We start from the raw sequence: 13,202 nt of genomic DNA, 5'->3' as shown, positions 1-13,202 counted from the left end.
GACGATCGTAGAGATGCTGGATGTAGTCCTGTGGAACGGCCTGCCGTGCCATTTCCACCTGGCACCTCAGTTGGACCAGTGTTCGTGCTGGACGTGCAGACCGCGTGAGACGACGCTTCATCCAGTCCCAAACATGCTCAATGGGGGACAGATCCGGAGATCTTGCTGGCCAGGTTAGTTGACTTACACCTTCTAGAGCACGTTGGGTGGCACAGGATACATGCGGACGTGCATTGTCCTGTTGGAACAGCAAGTTCCCTTGCCGGTCTAGGAATGGTAGAACGATGGGTTCGATGACGCTTTGGATGTACCGTGCACTATTCAGTGTCCCCTCGACGAACACCAGAGGTGTACGGCCAGTGTAGGAGATCGCTCCCCACACCATGATGCCGGGTGTTGGCCCTGTGTGCCTTGGTCGTATGCAGTCCTGATTGTGGCGCTCACCTGCACGGCGCCAAACACGCATACGACCATCATTGGCACCAAGGCAGAAGCGACTCTCATCGCTGAAGACGACACGTCTCCATTCGTCCCTCCATTCACGCCTGTCGCGACACCACTGGAGGCGGGCTGCACGATGTTGGGGCGTGAGTGGAAGACGGCCTAACGGTGTGCGGGACCGTAGCCCAGCTTCATGGAGACGGTTGCGAATGGTCCTCGCCGATACCCCAGGAGCAACAGTGTCCCTAAATTGCTGGGAAGTGGCGGTGCGGTCCCCTACGGCACTGCGTAGGATCCTACGGTCTTGGCGTGCATCCGTGCGTCGCTACGGTCCGGTCCCAGGTAGACGGGCACGTGCACCTTCCGCCGACCACTGGCGACAACATCGATGTACTGTGGAGACCTCACGCCCCACGTGTTGAGCAATTCGGCGGTACGTCCACCCGGCCTCCCGCATGCCCACTATACGCCCTCGCTCAAAGTCCGTCAACTGCACATACGGTTCACGTCCACGCTGTCGCGGCATGCTACCAGTGTTAAAGACTGCGATGGAGCTCCGTATGCCATGGAAAACTGGCTGACACTGACGGCGGCGGTGCACAAATGCTGCGCAGCTAGCGCCATTCGACGGCCAACACCGCGGTTCCTGGTGTGTCCGCTGTGCCGTGCGTGTGATCACTGCTTGTACAGCCCTCTCGCAGTGTCCGGAGCAAGTATGGTGGGTCTGACACACCGGTGTCAATGTGTTCTTTTTTCCATTTCCAGGAGTGTATTACATTTATTTACATTCCGGATCGACTACGAGGACCTGCACCATACATTAATTCTCTGAAGGTCATTCTGCAAATCGCACTATCTTCTGGCTTTGCTACTTTGTTATATGCAGCCGCATCATTTGTGACCAGCCTTAAAGAGAGTCGACACTTTTAGTAGGTCATTTATACATATTGCAAACAGTAACGGCGCTATCTCACTTCCTTGGAGTACTCCGGAAATTAGCCGGTCGCTGTGGTCGAGCAGTTCTAGGCGCTTTACCCCGGAACCACGCGGGTGCTACGGTCGCGGGTTCGAATCCTGCCTTGGGCATGGATGTGTGTGATGTTCTTAGGTTAGCTAGGTTTAAGTAGTTCTAAGTCAAGGGGACTGATGACCTCAAATGTTAAGTCCCATAGTGCTTAGAGCCATTTGAATCATTTTCGAATCTCGGGTATTACCTTTACATCTGCCGATTTTGTTCCGTTAAGATGGCCGAGCGGTTCTAGTCACTTCAGTCTGGAACCGCGCCTCCGCTACGGTCGCAGTTTCGAATCCTGCCTCGGGCATGCATGTGTGTGATGTCCTTAGGTTAGTTAGCTTTAAGTAGTTCTAAGTTCTAGGGGACTGATGGACCTCAGATGTTAAGTACCATAGTGCTCAGAGCCATTTGAACCATTTGTTCCGTTAAGAGCGACGCGTTGAGTTATGTCTGCAAGGAAGTCTTGAATCCAGTCCCAAATCTGTTCTGATTCTATATAAGCTCGTATTTTTTTAAACTAAACGGCAGTGCGGGACGGTGTAATGCCTACCTGAAGTCAAGAAACACGGCAACCACCTGAGCGTCGTTGTCTACGGCGCTGTGGATCTCATGGAGGAACAGAGCGAGCTGAGTTTCACAGGCTCTCTGTTTGCGGAATCCATGTTCATTTTTATAGAGGAGGTTTTCATCCTCCAGAAACATCAGAATTCTTGAGCATAAAACATGTTCCATAATTCTACAACTGATAGACGTCAACGATATAGGTCTATATTTGTGTTCATCTGCTCTATGGCCCTTCTTAAAAAATGGAATGACCTGCGCTTTCTTGCAGTCACTAGGCACCCTTCGTCGCTCAAACGATCAACGATAAGTTAATGTTAGAAGGTGAGAAAGTTCTACTGCATAATGTTTGTAGAATGTTAACAGGTACCTCATCTGGTCCTGACGCCTTTCCTCGATTAAGCGATTGTAGTTTTTCTATTCCGCAATCGGTTATCTCAATATCTGACATACAGTAGTGGGAAGTAATTCCTAGTGCCTTCCAAGCTTTCATGCCCATATCTAATGTCCCTTACATGAGCCATTCGGTATGATGGATGCTGCTGGTTTTGTTGCAGGCTTGGAAAGTGGAGGAGAGTTGTAGGGCGCATGTACTACAGTTTTTCCTAAAGGTGGAAGTGTGGAATTTATAAGGAAATCGATTACATCGTCCTTTCATAAGTCCTTAAAACTGTGCACTACCTGCTCCACCTCGTCGTTTAATTGAGTATGAAATGAAACTATTAACAGAAAGTATTTACAGTATTTGCTGTGTTGAGTGCAAAAGTGCACAAAGGGGTGACCTTTACTCGTGAACAACTGCGCTTGCGCTTTAATCGTCACTCGTGTCAATATGGAATGAATGAATCTTGGTGACATATGAAATCGTTGAGAAAGAGGCCACGGCGATTACCAGCATAGAGCTGAGGAAAGTACCCACAAAATCTATAAGAACTTGGTCCCGCCGCGCGGGATTAGCCGAGCGGTCTTGGAAGCTGCAGTCTTGGACTGTGCGGCTGGTCCCGGCGGAGATTCGAGTACTGCCTCGGGCATGGGTGTGTGTGTGTTTGCCCTTAGGATAATTTAGGTTAAGTAGTGTGTAAGCTTAGGGACTGATGACCTTAGCAGTTAAATCCCATAAGATTTCACACACATTTGAACATTTTAGAACTTGGTCCCAAGTGAGACGTGGCGCTCGATTCTATATATCGCTAGTGGTCCAGTTTGTGACTCTTGCATACAGAACTGGCTGCCTGGTTGTATGTGGAAAATCGAAGAGAGGGCGCGAGTGGTACGTCGGCATTGAGTGAGGCCACCGGATATACAGGGGTAGTGTAATGTGCACATAGAAAGAAAGATCCCTTATCATCTAGCTACAATATAGCAGGTCAGCAACTGGAAGCAGTTAATTCCATAAATTATCTGGGAGTACGCATTAGGAGTGATTTAAAATGGAATGATCATATAAAGTTGATCGTCGGTAAAGCAGATGCCAGACTGAGATTCATTGGAAGAATCCTAAGGAAATGCAATCCGAAAACAAAGGAAGTAGGTTACAGTACGCTTGTTCGCCCACTGCTTGAATATTGCTCAGCAAGGTGGGGTCCGTACCAGATAGAAGAGATAGAGAAGATCCAACGGAGAGCAGCGCGCGTCGTTACAGGGTCATTTAGTAATCGCGAAAGCGTTACAGAGATGATAGATAAACTCCAATGGAAGACTCTGCAGGAGAGACGCTCAGTAGCTCGGTTCGGGCTTTTGTTGAAGTTTCGAGAACATAACTTCACCGAGGAGTCAAGCAGCACATTGCAGTATATTGCTCCCTCCTACGCATATATCGCGAAGAGACCATGAGGGTAAAATCAGAGAGATTAGAGCCCATACAGAGACATACCGACAATCCTTCTTTCCACGAACAATACGAGACTGGAATAGAAGGGAGAGCCGATAGAGGTACTCAAGGTACCCTCCGCCACACACCGTCAGGTGGCTTGTGGAGTATGGATGTAGATGTAGATGCCGCCCTGTGAGAAGGAGAGGCAATTAGGAACTTGGAGTGGATACGGCGAGTGGCGTGAGTGGAGCCGAGGAAAAGGACCGGGCCACGGTCGGTGGAGTTGCTACTTTCGTGTTGGCGTGTGTGGAGTTTGGAACCGATATCACCGCAGGGAGGAGCGACAACCTGCAGGTGCTGATTTCCCTCCAGAACTTCTAGGCAACCCAAGTGGCCAACTCCACGCGCGTGTTTAAATGTAAAGGACAACGTCCTGTACTGCTAGTGGAACTTATGGACAAGAATTCTACCATTTGTTGATGCATAATAAGCCGTCCCTTAAGACAGCCAATGTTCCGAAACAGTGTCATATGTGATTGTCAAAATGTTATATAGTCGTGACTGTTAGACAGATTGCTGTGGCCTAATAAGCCTAATATTCTACCTTGAATTTGGTGGCCGTTATTGATGTCCCAGGAACAACAGTAAAAGCCTGAGTTGTGGCTGAGTTCTCAGTTTCTTGTAGCTTAATTTCAAAGCCATTGCTAATGTGTATAGACAATGGTTGTGCGGATCAATGTAGGAATATCACTCTCAGTTCCCGTAAGTGGAACTGGTTTGTTCCCCATTTGTAGTCGTTCATTCTTGTGTTTAAGAATTTTAGTCTGTTGCCATTCAGTCAAACAGTGGACCTGTGTCAACTCCCCAGTTAAAGGGCGAGAACTTAGGGCAGGTTTCTGGTGCCCTGGTCGGCCAGACGGCGCCGCTCTCTTAGCGATCGACCGACAGTCCGACGTGCCGGTGTTAGAAAAGGTCGAGCTTTTCCATGTTGATCTGCTGACGGTTCTAAGCCGGTGCTGTCAGACAATAACAACTTTATTGTATGTATCTCAATTTCTTAAACGCATCTCGCTTTCTTCTGATGGCTGTTAACATTCAAGTTCGGAGCTTAATTCGTACTGACCTGTTATTTAATTACTCATTAGTTGAGCGCCGTGGTGCGTTTTGATCTTAAATATCTTGTAACCTGAAGTGCTATCAATTAAAGACTCAGTGAGCGCGATGACGCATACTTCTAAACTACTATTGTTAACTGAGAAGTTATTAACAAAAATGCAAGGAGTGAGCGTGGAATTGCCGCTCAGAGAAACTCATTCTCCTTAGTGAGTAGGAAGAGACCATTCTGAGCTGAAAACCAAGGTTTCAATGGAAAGTAACATCGTAATGTTAGATCCGATCTTGTAGGGAAATTGTCTGGTCAACCTGACTTCACCCACTTAAAATTTTAGTGCATCATGTTGTCCTTTCGCGATTCTCTTACAATATAAAAAGCCATGATTGGAAAATCATTTAAAGGGTAATGATCCTCTGAGAGGATGAGGAAGCACACGACCTCTTGCATCAAGGTCAACTGGAAGATGGGAAATAGTGCAGAGGTTCGTATGCTGATCTGTTGGTTTGCATGCACTGGAAGGCCACCACTGCGACTGTTCTTCCGTTTTGTCAGGAAACCATGAGTGAGGGCCGAATAAACAGCGCAAAGACTTATGATCGGTTAGTAAGTGAAATTACATACCACAGAAGTGCGTGTGAAATTTGCACACTGTATAGATGATTGCGAGGACCTCTTTCTCTATCTGGATACATTTTTTGGGGCATTATTTAACCTATCAGTGATGAAAGCTATTTTCCCCTTCCCATTGCGAAAGGCTGGCGCCGGTACAACACTAGGAAGCGTCTGTGGCAAGAGTCAAGGGTTACCCATATGAATGTGGCATTAAACAAGGTGCTACTTGCAGAATCTTTGAAATAAGGGTCCGTTCGGTAATTCGTCGACATTTTAGTTTTTCTTTGAACTACATATAAAGGATCAAGACATGTAATTACCTAAAACCCAGGCTCTGCTGATTAAATATATGTGTATATCATATTCATGTGCTAATATTTCGTTCTTACAGACGTCCATTAATGAATCAGAAATATATTTCTATTTTGTATATAGTTAATCACAGATTAATTTCTTCCAGACTGATATAGAATCTAAAATGTTTTTTATGGAGTTATTATTCAGTAAATATAATTGTTTCTGCATAGTAGAAATGCATTTCAAAGCTTTTGAGCATACTAGTTCAGACTGCCCTGATAAGTCACATTTTGAGATTTATTTAATTCACTCCAGTGTTTCATTTTGGGATAGGTGTTTAGAGTCTTGTGTGGCACACACTTGCTATAAGCTAAGCTACCTGGTACTAGAGCACGAGAGACAGTTCAAGTTCTTATATGATACCTTGTACTCCAGTTACCAAACTTTCCTTGTTTCTATTGAAAAATTGAATTTCTTGGTGAACTTGTGCTGCACTGAATTCACTGATTCATCTGCAGTAATCCTTTCACCTACATAATATGTTAACTCGAATATTCTACATGAAAGAAATGTAATTGAGATGGATTAATATAGTGGAAGTGGTGGTTACTGTGTAAGACAATGAACTTCACATGGAAACGTTGTTGATTTGTGAAAGAGACAGCTGAGTAAGTCAATAAAACAATAGATGCCTGGGAACTGTTGTGAAAATAATATCTGTTTTGACAGGAATGACAAACCAATCTCCAGTGTATTGTGCAGGAATCCAGCTTGACAGTGAACTGCGTAGACAATATGGTTGCACACCATTGACCATTTGTGCACCTAACATACTACTTACAAGGATGAATCTGTGTATGTATGGGGACTATATATGATTGTGAAGTGTACATCAGGCAGTTCATCATCTGGGACGACTTGAAAGTGCAGTACCATAAAATTCCCTAGAAGCAATATCAGCTTTCAAATTCAGTTTACTATATCGTAAATTGCCCAGTTCAAATCAGTCGAACTCATTACGGTTGTGCCATGATTTATTTAGATAATTGGTTTGTACTAACCACTTTTGTTTCAGTATTAATTTTTTTGTCCCAGAGAGTTTATATGAAAATGTTTTATATTTTCACCATCCCCACAGGCATGGCATTGTACCAAGTTCTTTGTACCATTAATCCCAATGACCATCCTTGTGCCAGTATCCCACTCCTTGGCTAGGATCCTTTGGATAGCAATGGCCGACGCCCCAAGATTCATGACCTCAATCCTCTGGCATCTAGCACTCATCATGCCAATGTCAGCAGCATTTACATCCACAAGTTTTCTTATTGTAAACTGTTTTAAACAGAGTCCAGCTCTACTATGAACAATATCCAATATATTTATCAATGACTCTTAGCAGTCAGCATAATCATATGTACAGAGTGGGAAACCTTAATTACATTTGCAGCCAGTACTCAAAAAACATTTAGTTCCAATTAACACTTTTTATCAGTTATCAATCTCGTGCAATGGCTACAATTTCGATTTTTAACACAAAGAACATTAATCTCTGAACATTTGAGTAGTGTTTACTATGTGCAAATCCCATTTGTTGAGCTGAACATATATTATTATGTATTGAGTTCCACAAACTAGACTAAATCGATGCAAACTTACTAATCAATCTAATAAAACAAGCATTACTGCTGTCTACATAAACTTGATACATCATTCACTAACAAATTTCTTTCAAAATCCAAACCAAACGATAATAACTGTAACAAATATGTGATAATGTCATTTCAATTGATGGTTTATCAACATTTGAACTTCTTTCCTGAAACTATGTGTCTGGAAATCTTGGTTGTTACAATTTTGTCACATGCTTCCATGGTTTCTGAATGGAACTTCACCCAGATGGGAAAACTCAACAATAATGTACTAGGGGTCTGATGGAAAGGATAGTACATTAATCAAAGTCAGCCTTGATACTGAGTAAGTAGCCATCAATAATTATAACCAAAAGCCAGTATCCTGATAAAGCACCTGCAAGCTTCTACTTGAGCAACAAAATAGAGTCTTCAAATTATTTTGTAAGAACTAAACTTTGAGCTTGAGTTGCTTGTCATATAATTCTACAAGATTTTCATGAATTTTCGGAGGTTGTAGAAATAAACATTAATCTCTGAGTACCAATTGTGATAAAACTTTTTATTTGTGATTAATCTCAAGTTGATATGCAGATGTACTTCCGATCTTTCTGAGAAAAAAACTTTAGCTGAGTTATGTACATATGTTTAAGAATTAATAGTGTTCTTACGAAAACTTATCACTACAGGTGCTGAAATTAATTAATTTAACTGCATCAAGATTTTGCCTCCAGGAGGGAGGGCATTGTGCTGCCCCATTCCCCGCCATCAGCGGATTTCAAACTGTCAAATGTCGATTGTCTACTGTGTCAAAGATTAACAGTGTAGTGCAGTAAATCATGCAGGGAGTTCTCCTTGGAATAGCAACATAATAATTCTTAGGAAATGTGTATACATGCAGAAACCAATGACTGTATCTACTTTGTAACTAGCTTTACAACTGATCGTTGTAGAAGCGCCATATTGTAAACGTGACTTACATTATGCAAAAACAGAACGAGGTGGCGCAGTGGTTAGCACACTGGACTCGCATTCAAGAGGGCGACAGTATAAATGAATTAGGTCCTGTGACTCTGCGATGCCTATTACAGAAATGGTGCCAAACCAGAATACGTTAAACTAAACGATAGAACCTTTTTTTTTTACGTACGGCGCTAAAATACGATTCTAGTAATGTGCAACAGTCTAGTCAGTGTCAGTGAGATCCTCGTTGCTAGCGTTACTGAACACATATCAAAGGAACAGACACACTAGAGAAAGAGAGATAAAAAACATAGAATAATTAACATACAAAAGGTAACAAAAACAAGGAATAAATGATCCCCACTTCGCGCGCATAAACCCAGCGCCTCTGGCGGCGCGCACAGAACTACTGGTGCAATTGCGCACACGGAACTACTGATGCAATCGCACACGCACGCACACACATACACACACACACACACACACACGCACACACATGGTAGGTGGCTGCGGGTCGCTACATCAGCCCCTCGGTGGGAGTGGAGCGCTATCCAGAAAATGCGCCGGGACGTACATCCCGTGGTGCGTTGTTTAGCCACGTACTACAGAAAGACTCACGAAGTAGTTAGGCTATAGTATTTTATTTTCTTTATTGCAACGAAAAGCTCATATTAATATTGAATCAATAACAACAGAACTATTATCCATAATCAAAGAATAAACAATCTGTCTCTCGTGCGCGCCGCTACAGAATAATGCTATCATTCACTGTGCGTCTACGGATGTTCTGCTGGCGACTCCCACACAGCTCCCCTCCGATAGAGCGGAGCTCCGGGAATGTAGGGGGTATTTATATTTCACCCGACGCCCAGCTCTTGTGTGTACTAAAGGCATTGGTTGAACTTCTTCAGCTTCTGTTGCTTGTAGTGACGGTACTGCTTCGTCTTGTGGTGTTGAGGTGGTGTCATCCTGGTCCAGTGGTGTGGAAGGTGGCGCTTGGTGCCTGACGTCTGAGTCCTCTTCAGTCGGTAACATATGTGCAGGTTTGAGCCGTTCCAATGATACCACTTGACTCTCTCCATTTAGATCTATCTGCATGGTATGTTCATCCTGTGAGAGCACTCTTTAAGGTCCAGAATATGGAGGCTGCAGCGGTGACTTGACAGCGTCCGTCCGTAGCATCACAAGTGTACATAAGCGTAGATCTTTGTGCACGAACGTATTTATCCATGTCTCGACACAGGAGATGGGCGAAGTCTGGCCATATGCTCGCGTTCCATTTGCAATGTAAACGGCAATTCGGTCAGTCGTACTCCTTCTTTATCGGTGAAGAATTCTGCAGGTATCATAAGCGTTCCCCACAAACCAATTCTGAGGTGGATGCCTCTAAATCCGTTTTCAATGCCGTGCGTAGGCCCAACAAAACTAGTGGCAACGCTGACGACCTAGATGGTGCGTGGCACATTAATGCAGCTTTTAATGTTCTATACCAGCGTTCCACCATCCTATTGCTTGCTGGGTGGTATTCTGTGGTGCGATGATGTTCGAACCCGCAGAGGTTGGCCAATTCTGAGAACAACGTCGATTCAAACTGACGCGCCTGGTCTGTGGTGACACGTAAAGGGCAGCCGAAACGTGCGATCCAAGATGAAAGAAATACGCGTGTCACCATTTCTGCTGAAATATCCGATAACGGAATCGCCTCTGCCCATCTGGTGAAGCGGTCAACCGTAGTGAGGAGATAACGGTATCCTTCCGATGGCAAAAGCGGTCCCACGATGTCCAGGTGCACATGTGTGAAACGTTGTTTGGTAAGTGGGAATGTTCCTACCGCTCTGTGCACGTGTCGTCCCACTTTGGCTCTCTGACAGTCCAAGCACGTTTTTGCCCAATTACGGCAGTCTCTATTTATACCGGGCCACACGAATCTGTCTGTCATTAGTTTGACGCTGTCTGTGCCAGTCCATGGATGCTATCAAATAATTGTCATCGCAATCTCTCAGGTACGAACGGTCTCGGTTTCCTTGCGATACGTCACACCATACTCGAAAGTGTTCACCTGTAGGTTGTATTTGATGCAAGCGTAACCCGGACGTACTATCACGAGAGAATTTAGCAAGTTGCTGGTCTGTTTCCTGTGCTGCAGTAGTCAGAGAGATTGTTTCCAACATAGACAGGAAATCTGCCACGACGTTCTCAGTTCCTTTCATGTGCTGCAGGTCTGTCGTAAACTGGGCGATAAACTCGAGTTGTCTAAATTGTCGTGGTGAGCAACCATCCTTGTTCTTACTGAAGGCGAAGGTAATTGGCTTGTAGTCTGTGAAAACAGTGAATGGTTTGCCTTCTACTTGCGGTCGGAAATGTCTGATGGCTTCATAAATTGCCAGTAGCTCCCTATCATAGGCACTCCATTTTACTTGTGATGATGTAAGCTTGCGGGAGAAGAAACCTAGGGACTGCCAATTGTTTCCCACCTTCTGGTGTAGAGCTGCTGCACCTATTGCCTGCTGGCTCGCATCCACAACAATTGCCAGTCGAGCTTGAGGAAATGGATGTGCCAACATTATTGCCTGACGTAGACAGGTTTTGATCTTATCGAATGCCATCTGCATCTCTGATGTCCCCTGTAAAGGTCGTTTGCCTACTGCATCCTTGCCGACTAGTGCTGACGTCAAAGGTGCTTGAATGGCCCCCGCGTTAGGCAGGATGTTGTCTGTAGAAGTTAACTGCTCCAAGAAATCGGCGTAGTTAGCGATAGTCGATGGGCCGGTCGGCGTAGTCGTGCGGTTCTAGACGCTTCAGTCTGGAACCGCGTGACCGCTACGGTCGCAGGTTCGAATCCTGTCTCGGACATGGATGTGTGTGATGTCCTCAGGTTAGTTAGGTTTAAGTAGTTCTAATTTCTGGGGGACAGATGACCTCAGATGTTGAGTCCCATAGTCCTCAGAGCCATTTCAACCATTTTTTGTTACTTTTACTGTCTGATTTCCTAATCTGATACTCCCAGTCTCATAGTGCTCAGAGCCATTTGAACCATTTTTGATAGTCGATGGGGCGACTCATCTCTTCGATAAGGTCGAGTTTGTCTTGCAGGGGGCTGATACCGGCTGCTGTCACTCAGTAGCCCAAGAATGGCACCTGACATCGTCGAAGTAAACACTTTGATTCATTGCCCGAAATGCCATATGCCTCAATACGTTGGTAAGCAGTCCTTAGATGTAGTTCGTGCAATTCCTCAGACAACGAAAAAATCAAGATGTCGTCGAGGTACGCGAAGCAATATGGTAAACCTTTGAGGACTTCGTCAATGAAACGCTGCCAAGCTCGTGCCGCATTTTTTAACCTGAACGGCATACGGAGGTATTCGAATAAACCGAATGGTGTCGTGACAGCCGTCTTCGGTATATCAGCAGGTGCGACTCGTATCTGGTGATACGCTTTTTTTGCAAGCAATGACACTAAAAATGGTCGCGCCTGCAAGTGCGTGCGTAAAATCCCTGATATGTGGTATCGGATAGCGATCGGGGATGGTACGAGTATTTAGTGCCCTGTAATCTCCGCATGGTCTCCAAGTCCCATCTTTCTTATTTACGAGGTGAAGTGGCGATGACCACGGACTGTTGGATCTACGGACGATTCCCGAGCGTAATAATTCTTCGAACTCTGCCTTCGCTGAAGCAAAACGATCCGGAGCTAACCGGCGTGGGCTTTGAGACACTGGTTGACAGGGTGTAGTCCTGATGTGATGTACCGTATTGTGCTTTATTGTCTGCCCACCAGACATGGATTCGCAGTTTGCTACTTGTCTGCAATCAGTCGTGGATATATGGCTTCGTCCTAGGGTGCCTCTAATGCACTGAGTCCCCTGTCGAATGCTCACTGAGCTAGTAGATACCTCAAGTGCACAATGAAACAAGAAATCTGCACCCAATAATGCGTCTGACACATCGGCAATTACGAAAGTCCATGGTAAACTTTCATGGAACCCGAGGTCTACCTCTATCTGACTTTTTCCGTAAGTCGCTATCGACGTCTGGTTTGCTGCTGTGAGTTTCGACTGAGATGGAGGGAGCTTCACATCACAGTTTCTAACAGGCAATGCACTAACGTCCGAACCTGAGTCGACTAGATAAGCACGGCCGGACTTAACGTCTGTAACAAACAGCCGATGGGACAGTGAAGGTAAAGAAGAGAGGTTACTCACCCGTAGCTGCCCCCCGTCGATCTCACCTCGTAAGAGTAGGCGCTGGTGCTCGAACTCGCGACAGGCGGCGCCTAACGCCGGCCGCTGTCGCCATTTGGGTGATTGCAACGTGATGTGCAGCGCGTTGCCTCGATTCCGAATCGTCGATGGTACCAGCAGATACGCTCCTTAGACACAATGTCATCTTCCTTGCTCTTCTTGTTTGTGCCTGTCTTGCCTCCGAGCAACGTCGATATCTGCTGCTTCAATCCGTCAACTTGTTTTCGTAGGTCATCCAGATGTTGAGAAACGTCCGGCTGTTGGCGTCATTGTATCGCCGCCGTTTCCTGTGAGTCAGTACTGTTGTGTCCGAACATCACCGTCGACGTATGCGCTGCGCCTAAGTGTATACCTTGTCAGCTAATGAGATCAACGACGAGATATCTTGTGTGTCTGAGAGCGCCACAGCCGTTCTAACTGCCTCTGGCAACTGCACACGCCATACATGTTGCAGTGTCGTATGTGGCAACTCGGTGTCGTTGACTAAACTTCGCAGGTGCCGCCAAAATTCCGAA

The 13,202-nt window shown here is 45.5% G+C and overlaps 1 protein-coding gene across 1 annotated transcript in view; it reads right to left on the bottom strand.

Annotated features, from left to right (window-relative positions):
* LOC126356157 (uncharacterized) overlaps positions 1-12,933 on the bottom strand; it is a 31,554-nt gene extending 18,621 nt beyond the window's left edge. The window contains exon 1 of the mRNA XM_050006902.1: positions 12,675-12,933. The gene's annotated coding sequence lies outside the window, so the exon portion shown is untranslated. The remainder of the gene's footprint in view (positions 1-12,674) is intronic.
* Positions 12,934-13,202: the final 269 nt, after the last annotated feature.

The sequence above is a fragment of the Schistocerca gregaria genome, chromosome 3 (assembly GCF_023897955.1).
Source record: "Schistocerca gregaria isolate iqSchGreg1 chromosome 3, iqSchGreg1.2, whole genome shotgun sequence".
NCBI classification, from domain to species: domain Eukaryota; kingdom Metazoa; phylum Arthropoda; class Insecta; order Orthoptera; family Acrididae; genus Schistocerca; species Schistocerca gregaria.
The sequence above is the reverse complement of the archived record's forward strand: the minus strand, read 5'-3'. Positions and strand labels throughout refer to the sequence as shown.